Source organism: Pan troglodytes, chromosome 15 (genome assembly GCF_028858775.2).
Source record: "Pan troglodytes isolate AG18354 chromosome 15, NHGRI_mPanTro3-v2.0_pri, whole genome shotgun sequence".
NCBI classification, from domain to species: domain Eukaryota; kingdom Metazoa; phylum Chordata; class Mammalia; order Primates; family Hominidae; genus Pan; species Pan troglodytes.
Window position 1 is genome coordinate 49,857,245 of NC_072413.2, and position 12,991 is coordinate 49,870,235.

At 42.0% G+C, this 12,991-nt stretch overlaps 1 protein-coding gene across 7 annotated transcripts in view; it reads left to right on the forward strand.

Moving 5' to 3' along the window:
* Window positions 1-261: 261 nt before the first annotated feature.
* The window catches only part of GNG2 (G protein subunit gamma 2), a 122,684-nt gene continuing 109,954 nt past the window's right edge, over window positions 262-12,991 (forward strand). For 2 of the 7 annotated variants that reach the window (XM_063792908.1, XM_054666015.2), the window contains exons 1-2: window positions 292-595; window positions 4,783-4,835. The gene's annotated coding sequence lies outside the window, so the exon portion shown is untranslated. Of the gene's footprint in view, window positions 596-4,782; window positions 4,836-10,531; window positions 10,784-12,991 lie in introns of those variants that run through there. The other 5 variants (XM_054666016.2, XM_016926082.4, XM_016926081.4 and 2 more) reach the window with 4 other exon arrangements.

Below are 12,991 nucleotides of genomic sequence, written 5' to 3' on the forward strand. Positions count from 1 at the left end.
GCACCCCTACTCCAGGAAGGGCACCATTCCTAATTACAATTGCTTCCTTCCCTCCACTTTTGTGTGAGAGAAGAAAGCTTGAGATGCAATCCTTTGTCTTTTCAAACATGATTCTTTTGGTTTTGTTTTGTTTTCTCGCTATTCTTACTGACGTCTTTGTGTGGTGCAGCGGCTGGGATCCCACTGCATCTACATGGCAACCAGGAAATCAGTCATTCAGAGTTTCCATGGTAACCAGAGGGGGGAGGGGTGGAAAAATCCATTTTATCACGGTATGCTGTGTCCCTTCCTGGAAGCCTACAGAATTTTTAGACAGAGGTCATTATGAAATCAACAACAACAACAAACGCCCGTTGGCATCAAGACAGGCCTGTGAACTGGCATCCCCAGGCAGGCTGCAGACTGGGAGGGTGGGAGTGAGCATGCAGCCGACCCCACCATGAGGCACAGGGCGTCGCCTTTTCCCCTCAGCACAGAGGAGAGGTGACGAATGCCACTTGGTCTCTGCAGCGTCTGTAGAGGGAAGTCTGTAAGCGGGAGTGTCAACCCCATTTGGCAGATTCTCTGACACTTCAAGTCTGCAAAGGAAAAGCAGGTAACCGACGTTGTGTAAGAAGTGAGCCTCTTGGTTTGGGTGGGGGCAGAGCTCTACTTTTATGGTAAGAGTAGCCCTGACTACGGAAGTGGGCTGAAGGGTGCTGTCCCAAGAAAAGCGGAAGTATCTGTTGAGTCTTGTTTCCTGTCACATCCTGGAGCTGAAGGTAGTCACATTTCAAATTTAAAAAAAGAAAGTCATGTGAAGTTAACCAGTGAGATTATCTTTTACAGGCAGGATAATTAGAATCCTCAGCGGTGTAGAATCTTCCACCTACAGGCGGGTTGAGTTTTATCACAGACGAGAGGGGCCCTGGACCCTCAGAAGGCCTTAGCTCCTGGATTTATTTAGTCTGACCTTGGAGAGTCAAATTACCAAGAGGTGATTGCACTTCCAACTAAAATTGAGAATGTGCTCCTTGATTTTAAAAAGTCTTCTAATGGCCATATTCTAATAGGCCAGGACATAGGGATGTTACTCTATGAATACAGGTCCCTTTTTTTTTTTTTTTTTTGTAAAATGAAAAATTACCTCTCATCTTCCTTTTTAACAGTGGAAGATTACGCTTTTCCTTTTTCCTCTTTGGAAGTTGAGATGAACAAATTCTTGATTTCCTTCCCTCTTCACTCCACACTGCCCCCTCCACTCTCTTGAGTCCATCCTAGTAAATAGCTCCACCAGTCACCATTCACTTTGGAGTCTTCCTCACCCTTACTCTCCTTCCCTCACATCCAAGTCAGCAGCAAATTCTTATAGCCCTAGTTTCAAAATAGAGCCTGAATCCAATCTCTCCTCATTGCCTTTACTATTTGTCATCCTAAGCCAAGCCAACATCATCTTTCTAAATTCCAAAAGGCCCTCCTCATTGTTCTAGTTTCTATTTTGGCTAGCGTCATTCTGGTCTCACAATGCAAGTCAGATCATGTCATGCCCTTGTTCAGACCATTTCCCACCCCGTGGCTGTACATCACACTCAGAATACAACCGTGACCAACAAAACTCTATGAAGTATAGCCCCCAACTACTGCCCCATCCTTATACCCTATGTGTGCTTTCTGCTCTATCCATGCTGACCCCTCCTTGATGCTTCTGAACACACTCAACTTCTGCAGTCTCAGGGGAGAGTACTGTGCACTTGTTGAAATACTCTTCCCTAGATGTTAGGAGGCCTCCTCTCACTTCCTTCAGGTCTCTGTCTAAATGTCTTCTCCTGCAGGAGGATGTTTGTATCAGCCTGGGTATATTAGGAAATAGAAGGCACACCATTTTTAGGAGAATGAAGGGAGTATTTACAGAGGTATGTGTGGGGATCAGGAAACCAACAGCAAGATCTGATGCTACACCTAGGCTCGAATGGGCTAGTGTTGGAGGAATGCAGAGATTTGCAGTCCTGGACACCTGTGGGGCTGCCCAGAAGAAGTTGTGGTTCTTGAGGAAGGAAACCAGGACCAGAGAAGAATGCTGAGGAATAGACACACTGACCTTACTTTCTACCCGCTGGTCTAACACAGATGGAAATCAGAGATCGAGGGAGTTGGAGTAATGAAGTACTGGGTACTATACAAGTTATCTACTGGTATATAACACATGATCCCCCAAACAGCAGTTTCATACAATATATACTTTTTTTCTCTTATAGTTTCTGTGGGTCAGGAATTTGGGAGCAGCTTATCTTAACATTTCTGGCCCTCAGTCTAACTTGAGGTTACAGTCAAAACGTCAGTTGTTTGAAGGCTTGTCTGGGGTGGAGGATCCATTTCTAAGGTGGCTCGCTTACATGGCTGGCAAGTTGGTGCTGGTTGTTGAGAGGAGACCTAAGATCCTCCCCACATCGACCTCTCCACAGGGCAAGTTGAGTGACCTCACAACATGGCACCTGGTTTCCCCCAGAGCAAATGCTCAAGGAGGCCAAGGTAGAAGCTACAGGGCCTGTCATGACCTAGCCTTGAAAAATCACACATTGTCACTTCAGCCACATTCTATTAGTCACACAGATCAGTTCTTAGTCAGTGTGGGAAGAGACTATACCAGAGTATGAACAGTAGAAGCCAAGAAATAATTGAGGGCCATGTTGGAGAGCAAAGCAAAGTGGAGAATGAATTGAAAAGGGTGAGGGAGGAGATGGCGATCAGAGAATAACCAGCACCCTTCCTTGATCATTCAATTTAAAATACTGTGTGCATTCCTGCTGCTCTGTTCCCCTTCACTGCTTTATTTTTCTTCTCAAAATTTAATGCTACCTGACATATTTATTTGTTAATGATTTTATTTTTGCATTCCCTCACTATCATATAAAATCCATGAGATCAGAAACACTGTTTTGTTTCCTTCTGGCACCTAGTAAACTTTCAATAAATATTTGTATATTCAAATGTATAAATTATACCTAATTTTAGATACAAAGCAAATGCTTTTTTTTTTTTTTTTTTTTTTTGAGACAGGGTTTCACTCTGTTGCCCATGATGGAGTGCAGTGCCATGATTGTTGCAGCTCATTGCAGCCTCTATCTTTTGGGCTCAGGTGATCCTCCCACTTTAGCCTCCCAAGTAGTTGGGACTATAGGCAGGTACCACCATGCCTGCCTAATAAAAAATAAATGCTTTTAAATGGCCAATTCCAGTAATATCCCCATCCTTTTTAAACCAAAAAGTTGTTCCTCCCAACCCAACTCCATCCCTAAAAAGACTAATACTAATCACGGAATTAAAACTTTGTTTCTGGGAGTTTTGGAAGCAGCATAGTTGCCTCTTGGTCCTTTCTCTTTCTTCAGCTTCTGTTGTTTTCATTTGGCTGTTCCTTGGAGATTTTATTTTTGTTTTTTGCACTCCCCCCCTTAATTTTAGAAGCAAGTTTTCATATTTCTTCCTCTTAAAGTAAGTTGCCTCTTATGTGGCTGTTAAAATTGCCTGTTTATGTGGCTCCCATTTGAGTTCTCTTTGCGGCAATCTTATTTAAAAAACAGCTCTCATGAAAAAAAATAAACCCCTCCCTCCTAATCTTCTTCCGTATTCTTTTTCTTCTGTTTATGCCTGAAATCTACCAAGTGTACCAGTGAAAATTTCCTGTCTTCTGTGGCACATAGGAGGCTAAAAAATTGCTGACCTATGGTTACTGACGGTCGGAGGAAAAGAACAGATTACAAGCAGAAAAACATTTCTTCTGGGCACTGGGGAACACGTAGAGTCCATTGTATTAGGCTGTTCTTGCATTGCTATAAAGAAATATCTGAGACTGGATAATTTATAAAGAAAAGAGGTTTAATTGGCTCTCCATTCTGCAGGCTGAACAGGAAGCATGGTGCTAACATCTACTCAGCTTCTAGGGAGGCCTGAGGAAGCTTACAATCATGGTAGAAGGTGAAGAGGGCTCAGGCACATCACATGGCAAAAGCAGGAGCGAGAGAGAGAGTGGGGGGGGGGTGCCACCCACTTTTAAGTGATCAGATCTCCTGTGAACTCAGAGTGAGAGCTCACTTATCACTAAGGGAATGTCCCAAGCCATTCATGGGGGATCCACCCCCATGATCCAAACACTTCCCACCAGGCCCCACCTCCAACACTGGGAATTACAGTTCAACATGAGATTTGGGTGGGGACAAATATCCAAAGCATATCACCTGCATATGCAATGCCAACCCATCATGGAGCTTATGTACACAACGTTATCCCAGTTAATTGATTATAAGAAAAAGAAGGCAGCCTCAGGAACATTTGCACCCAAATCTAGAGAGGGTGGAAGGATGATTTTTGTCCTCCATCAGCCCTAGAAACTGATGATAAATTAACACATTTCCAGATACCAAGTGGGAGAAACCAGCCCCAACAGGTTCCCTTGGAGCAGGGAGATAATCTGGTGTCAAAAGACATAACTTGGCTCCCCATATGCATACTCATCATTCTACACAAAATCTACACAGAAATCTTCATTGTAAATGCTTTGATCATAAGATGCACTTCGTATCACCATCAGCTTTTGACCCAATGGTACTGGAGCAGCAGTTTTGACTCTTATCCTAAGAGTACATACTAACCTCATCATTTACTTATATCATAAATGGGAACAGTGAGTTTCTATTGTTCTTGTGGAGTTCATTTACTCATTTGACAAAGATTTAGTGAGTGCTTACTGTATATTAGGCACCATCAAGACCCTGCCTGATCAAGAACACAATTGTTATTTTCCTACAGACTTAAGGGTAGGAAGACGTTTTCATTTTCCCATCTGATGATTGTCATAGATGGTGAGTCTTTGAAGAGTTTCCTTAGACAGTTACTCCATAATGAAATGGGAGTCTGTCTCACTAATAAATAGATTAAGCAAATATGTCCATTCTGAACACTTTAATTTCTTCTTTAAAATCTTATCTTTTCTCTAGTGGTGCCTTCTCCGCTGTGGGGCATGAACAACTTTCTTCTCTCTTGCCTATAGTATTTGTGGTTATTGCTGCCACGTCCTTCAGATATAAAACCATTGATGTGTGTAATCCTTAAATAAGCGTGCAGGTAATGTCAGTTTTCCACTTTTACATCAGCTCTGCACCAAGTGTGTTGCTAGAATTTTGGCAGGATTTACTTAAGTCATATTATGCTGTTAATTTTCAGTTTATGCAAATCTACTTTCTAGATGTAAAAATTTAGCAGTGAGGGATGTACGTAAATATTTTAACAGTAAATTAATGACTTGGCTGTGGTCTGGGTAAATTTCAGTATTCTGAACTAGGAAGGAATCAGTGACCACAACTGATCTTGAGCATGTAACTCACTGTTTTCATTGGAAAATAAAATCATAAACAATAATGTATAATGAACAAACTTGCCATACTAACAGATACTATAGGACTTTGTTAACATTTTAAAAATTAAAAAGAGCCCTACAGAAACTTGACTTATCTTCCTTCTCCTAAAATGAATCTCTGGACCTTACTTGTCATGCTTTTGCCTTTATTCATATATGCAAATAAGATTTTATTGCACATCTACTGTGTCCTATGCACTGAGCACTGTGCAAGGCACCAGAGATACAAGACTGAGTAAGACATTACCTATGAATTCTAGGATTTCACATGTGGTTGAAGATGGAGGTAAACATGCAATGATAATACAAAGTGATAAGAGCTATAACCAGGATGAAGAAGTGGTAATTTGTCGGGGCAGGGGAGGGGTCCCTAGCTTAGTCATTTTCTTTTATAAAACTGCACGAAAATAGTAATTCGCTAAGGAATCTTAATTATAGATTATTTTTGCCAAGTCAATAATTTGAGACTTCCAGTTGTACTCTATACTACATAATTCTTCTCTGTTGAAATTTCCCTGTGTAATCATACAAGTAATACTTAAAGAATGTTGAACAGCTTCTTACTAAAGTAACGGAAATCATTTTAGCAACATTTCATGAGAAGTGTTTTGCATCACTGCAAATGTACCTTCAGAGTTCACAGATTTGCCAGAAGAGCAATCAATTGACAACACTTTCCTTCATAAGAGCTTTCTACATATAGTGGGACTTCATTATCATCTAAGTAAAGAATAGATTTTTTTTGCCTGCTGGTTTAATGTTATTACTTGGTCGGTTACCTCAGGGTCTTTCCTTTTCCAAAATCATTATCACATTTCCCCCCTTGCTACATCCTCTTCTCATTTTTTGATTTCTGGGGACATTTTTGGTAATATTTTAAGCAGCCTTAGTAGTTGTTCACTCATTCTCTTAGATTTTTAGCTGATTTTATAAAATGTTCTGGTATTTTCAAAATGGTCAGTAGTGGTCATAACTTTCTTCCATAGGACCTAATTGTTTATATTCAGTTAAAGTTAACAAACAAATACTGAGTGCACGCAATGTACCAAGTGCTGTGCGAGGTGGGTGCTGAAGATAAAGAGATGCGAGACCTAGCCCTTGCCCTCAGGGAGTGGCAGGTCTAGTTATCACACTCTAGTGAACTCTGATGGAAGGGACACATTCACAAGCCATAGTTCCCTCCACTGCTATGGTTCTGTTCGTGAAATTCTGTCATAGAAAATTCAAAATGAGAACCTGAAAACTTAGGTACAGAATAGAGCCAGAGGAGCCAAGGAAGGTCACAAGTAAATTTATGAAAACCCCTTCCAGTAGGGAAATCAACAAAGACATAAAGAAAAATGCCTTCAAACAGCTCCTTTAATTTCCTATCCTCTTTTGCCAACCTATTTACTGACAAAATAGATCACGCTGTCTGGTCTACATTTTTGGCACAGAAAAACTAAGTCTTGCCTTTCTGCCTTGCCTATAAATTATTGGAGTTATTATTGTATAGCTTTTCTTTCAAGATACTTCAAAATGACTTACATGTGTGATATTAATCTTGCAGATTTGTATTCTTTAATTCTGACATTCCTTTTAAACGACTATTTTTCCAAGGCTTTGTGGGTGCACAGTGTTCTCTAACCTCTGTCACACTTCGCTGCTAACTCCCTCATCTTGATCTTGTTGCCCGTTTCCTGTTGTCCCTGAATTTCTTCTATTTTTTCTTTTTGGGACAGAGTCTCACTCTGTTGCCCAGGCTGGAGTGCAGTGGCACTATCTTGGCTCACTGCATCCTCTGCCTCCCAGGTTCAGGTGATTCTCCTGCCCCAGCCTCCCAAGTAGGCGTGCACCACCAGGCTAATTTTTGTATTTTTAGTAGAGATGTGGTTTCACCGTGTTGGCCAGGCTGGCCTCAAACTCCTGACCTCAGGTGATCTGCCTGCCTTGGCCTCCCAAAGTGCTGGGATTACAGACGTGAGCCACCATGCCCGGCCTGTCCCTGAATGTCTATATTGATCTTCAGGGACTTTGTGGAAGCAACAAGTTTTACTTTGCAGAATCACTGTTTCTGTTTTTATGGTAGTAACACATTTGGTTTAAATTCTTTCACCTGACCCCAGTCAATAGCCCAGCTCCAACTTCTGCTGGTGGAGGAAGGGTTTGGAACAGTTTCTGCTTATGGGAAGACCAGAACTTCAGAAACATACAAGGCAGCCCTGGTTTGGGGAGTGTGGAGCCCTTGTTCTAGTAGCCTGGTCAAACTCTCTCTGGGCACAACTGTTTGTATCCACAGCAAGGCCTCCATGGCTGTTTTTTAAATTTTTTCTTTGTTTTTATTTTTATTTTTTAGGTAGAGTCTTGCTTTGTTGCCCAGGCTGGAGTGCAGTGGTGCTATCTTGGCTCACTGCAACCTCCTCCTCCAGGGTTGCAAGCAATTTTCCTGCCTCAGCCCCCCGAGTAGCTGGGATTACAGGTACCCACCACCACGCCTGGCTAATTTTTGTATTTTTAGTAGAGATGGGGTTTTGTCATGTTGGCCAGGCTGCTCTCAAACCCCTGACCTCAAGTGATCCTCCTACCTTGGCCTCCCAAGGTGCTGGGATTACAGGCATGAGCCACGGCACCCGGCCGGCCGTGGCTCTTTCTTACCTACTTCCAGCTCTGGCTATGCCTCCCTCCCGTCTTTTGCCTTCTCCCTGCCTGTGTCCCTCTGTGCTACTGTCCTCTTCAGTAAGACCTCAGGCTTCATGGTTAGCCCTCCTCCAGCCCCCTTCTTCAATCTCCATCTACTCTTGGCCTCCTTACCCATCCCCTTCCTCTCCTCATCAACATTTATGTTTGTCTTCTCGTGAGGGGTTAGGAAAGCAAGCATCTTTAACTCATTCATCACCGATAGCCTCCCCAGGAGTGTATGTATATATGCAACACACACGTATACATATATGTGTCACATTTCAGGCAATATCAGAGAAGGATCTGGGGGGCTTCGCACTACTGGCTGTGCCCAGAGCAAAAGGAGAGAACTCATGGTTCCAACACATTTCTCTCTGATGAAAGAGTTGGCTATCACTCTTCATGTCCCTTGTCCCACTAGCTTTCGTGCTGGGCCGTGAGACAGAGACTGGCATTTTTCATTAGTGAAGGCCAGGCACTCTCTCTCCAGAAAGATTAGTTCTGCCCACCCACCCCCTGACTCTCTTCGAGCCAAATATGATTCAGTCTTCTTGGCTCCTAACAGCTGGGCTTAGGCTCAGATGTCTGGAGGGAGAGAATGATCCTGTGACACACAGATCAGATCATGATTATATCTTTTTGAAGAACTCTTTAAAGAGGCTTCTATTCCCTTTAGCTGATCCAAGAAATGCCTGGAATTCTAGCTTTTCTGTGATAAAATAACAGCTCAGTAATTTATTTATTCTTGATTACTATTCAGCTGAACAATTAAGCAAGCCATTAAATGTACCATCAATGTATAAGAGTGGACAAGATTTATGACTACATGGATTTACTTTTTTGTTCCCATTTTACTCTTCCTTCTTCCCTGCAGCCCACACGTGCACTCAAGGGCTGGCTTTGCTGGCACAGCTGATGGCTCCTTTCTGATAGGAAACAGAGAGAGAGAGAGAGAGACTGACTGACCAACAGACCTACCTACCAAAGCTGAGACAGGGAAGAAAAAGTAGGGAGGGCTCAGCCACAGAAGGCAAGTCAATCAAAAAATAAAGAACTAGGCTGTAATCCCAGGACTTTGGGAGGCTGAGGCAGGTGGATCACCTGAGGTCAGAAGTTCAAGACCAGCCTGGGCAACATAGCAAAACGCCATCTGTACAGAAAATACAAAAATTAGCTGGGCATGGTGGGTTGGCACACGCCTGTAATCCCAGCTACTCGGGAAGCTGAGGCGGGAGAATCACTTGAACCTGGGAGGTGGAGGTTGCAGTGAGCTGAGATTGTGCCACTGCACTACACCCTGGGTAACAGAGCAAGACAGTCTCAAAAAAATAAAAAATGAAAAAATAAAGAACTAGCTGGGCATGGCGGGGGAGGAGAGAGAAGGAGGTGTACAGCATTGCAGAGAGATTAAAGAGTTTGGGGACTTGGCATATGAGATGCTCTGGGACAGTTGGAATGTGGCAAAGATTTGAGAGTGCAGAAGGGGATGTGAGAAGTGTTTCTAGCTTATTCATCAGTCTCTTTAAAGTTCCTACAGAGATACAAATAAAGAATAGCTTTCTTTTTAATATTTCTTTTCTTTTTTGTTGTTGTTGTTCGAGACGGAGTCTTGCTCTGTTGCCCAGGTAGAGTGCAATGGCAAAATCTTGGCTCACTGCAACCTCTGCCTCCTGGGTTCAAGTGATTCTCCTGCCTCAGCCTCCTGAGTAGCTGGGACTACAGGCATGCACCACTATACCCGGCTTCTTTTTGTATTTTTAGTAGAGATGGAGTTTCACTGTGTTGGCCAGGCTGGTCTTGAACTCCTGACCTAGTGATCTGCCTGCCTTGGCCTCCCAAATTGCTGGGATTACAGGCATAGGCCACTGAGCCCAGCCTTAATATTTATTTTCTAATTACTTTTTTGTTGCCAGACTATGCTTCTTTATAAGAAGTTCAATGCAGAAATGGAACTAGGAGTTGTCCCAGAATTTTTTAGGCTTGCCCATATAACAAATATTCAGAATTTTGTGTGCATGTGCCATGGATTTCTATAGAAAATTTGCAAAATATATATAGAGAGAGGGAGGGATTTTATTTCTTACCCCATGACCAACTTCTCATTTTTGAGACTTCCTTTTCCTCCCCTCACTCAAAGGAATAGAATTTCTGCCAATGATGCCTTTTCATTATACAAACATCTGTTGACTACCTGCTGTGTGACAAGCAAATATGGACCTAACCTTAATGGACCCAAATGCTAATGGGTGAGATGCACATCTAACAAAACCTGAAAATAATGGCCTTAGTGCTGAAATGGAAGTAGAAGCAAGGCACCAGTCATACTCACAGAAAAGGAAGCACCTGCCTAGTTTCCACGGACAGGGAAGCCTTCTGAGAAAAGCTGAGTCCTAAAGGATAAGTAGGGGTTTACTAGCAGGCAAAATAGAGGAAGGGATAGGGCATTTCTGGCAACGGAAATAGCATGTGCCAAGATGCAGGGAGAAAGCAGCACAGCCCCATCAGGAACCTGTTGTGAAGGTTGTAGGATACAAGGCTGCGACAGGCCCTACGGTGAGAATGTGGACAGGTGACATCACAGAAGGCTTTGTATGCCATGCAGAGGAATTAAGGCATATATCCTGTAAGCAACCTGGAGGGGAAGATACTGAAGAATTATAGTAGGAAAGTGACTTGATCAACTCTCCATCTCAGCAATGTACTTCTGATGGGGATGGCTTCGAAGAGAGACTGGAGGTAGGAGGACAAAGTAGAAAGTATTGTAATTGCACAGAAAAAACCAAAGCATTTGTAAAATAAGACAGTGGCAAGAGGAAGAGGGAGGAGGGGTTTGGGCAAGGAGATAGTTTGGTGGTGAGAATGAAAGGAAGAGGAACTTTAAATCAGATTGGGATAACAAAGATAAAAGGTTTTGGGATTATTCTTATATTCCTGATGTGGGCAACTGGTTTGTATTCCTCATTATATGAAATGGAGAATATAGAAAGAGGAACAGGCTTTGGATGAAGGTATAGTACATAATTTGGGGATTATTAAACATAACTCCAAGGAACATCCAGCTAGAAAGCTCAATAACATAGGAGAGACATCAGGCCAAAATTATGTCCTCCTCATTACCCAACCTCCGCTACCAGTAGATGTAAGGAATACAAGGTATTAATGCCTGCAAATAGGCCATGCATGAATGTTAGAGTATTTTACAGACTTTGTTTTACCCAGTGATAAAATGTACTGGGATAGGCTCATGGTTAGCAATTGATGCATAAACTATTAATGGCGAGATGTCATTTTCCTAAGAAATTAACACTTTGCAAACTTGGTATGCAAACTTGTGTTAAGAGCTCCAAACAGGATTAATCTATCCTGGCCAAGCTATACCCCCACACTTTACTTTTCTCTCCTGAAAAAGAGGCTATTAGGACCAGTTGAAAAGCAATGAGGTATTAATGAAAGAGAGGTCTTAAAATCTAGTTTTTAGCTTTGTATAGAGTTTTGTTCGCACCTCCTAACATTGGTGATTAACCTACTGTGAGTTTTATAAGGGCCAGAGATGGAAGAACTGATTAAAAGGCAGCAGGCAAAATTCCTAGAGATTTTATTGTTTGAAAGAGGTTTTCCTATATAGGCTTAAATATAAATACCAACCTATATAGGCTTAAATATAAATACCAACCATTGGAGGATGGTTGAGAGAGAGAGTTAGAAACAAAAAGACACAAAAAATTACTGTACTTGAATCTAGAGTTTATGCCAGAACCTACTTGTCTAAAATTAACCATAGTCTTGTTTCCAACCATTAATAACCTGCTTCTCATTTTTCTTAGACTTGGCATCATGCATATTTAAATTTACATTTAAAAGTTCCTGGTAACCTTTGGCACAAGGGTTCCTGGTTTGGAGATAACTCACATGTTGGTGGATTCATGCCCAATCCATCTCACTACTGCATTTCTATTTGCTGGTGGATCAAAGCTAGTTGCTCATTTTCAATCTTAATCCATTTTGTAATTTTCAGGAGTGAGTGAGTTGACATCAGGGTCCTTTTTGATGAAAGATTTCCTTGAAAAAATAAGCAAACTGTTCAAATCAAAACAAAGGGTGTTTTGGGACTGTCTCAGAACATTTCATAGAAATTAAATTCTGTACCTTCTAGGTTAACGTGCTGTGGTCCTCACGATGTGTTTGGAAGGCTCACCTGGAGAGTTATTCTCCATCAGTCCTAGATTTCTAACATTTCCTGTTAGTTTACTTGCTGGAGGATTAAGACAAAACTGGATTAAAAAGGAGGAGTTGGGGAATTAACTGTTGCCTGGCAAGATTAGCTTTCCAGGCACTGATTCCTGAGAAGAGGTGTTTTTGTTGTTGTTGTTTTTGTTTTTAACTCCATAGTGTTGCCTGGACACTAGAACAGGATTCCCCTTCCCCCATCTCATGTTTAATCTGTAGCTTCCCCAAAGTACCTTGTGTTAGTACTGGGGGGAGAATGACTCACACATTGAATAAATTGTTATTAAAACATCTGGGCTCAATTGTGAACATACTAATAGTGAGGAATCGGAAAACCAAGTACTGGTGAGGGTTCGGCTGCTGACTGCCGAAATCACTTGCTGAATGTGAGGCCCAACATCCTCTAAAAATAATAAGAGTTAATATGTGCCGAATACGTCCTATATCCCCAGAACTATTATTAGCACCTTGTATACCATCTCATTTAATCCTCATATTTCCAATGTAGAGCATGACTATCATCAACTATGTTTTGCAGATGAGGAAACTGAGGCACACAGATGTTAAATAATTTGCCCAAGTTCATACAGTCATTAATGGCAATTTGGATTGAAATTCTGGCAGACAGAGACAGCTTGCAGGCTCTACCCTGGTGGGTTCTACCATATTACCTCCTAAGATGAAGGGAAGGGACTGGAGGATCATGAGGGTCCTTCA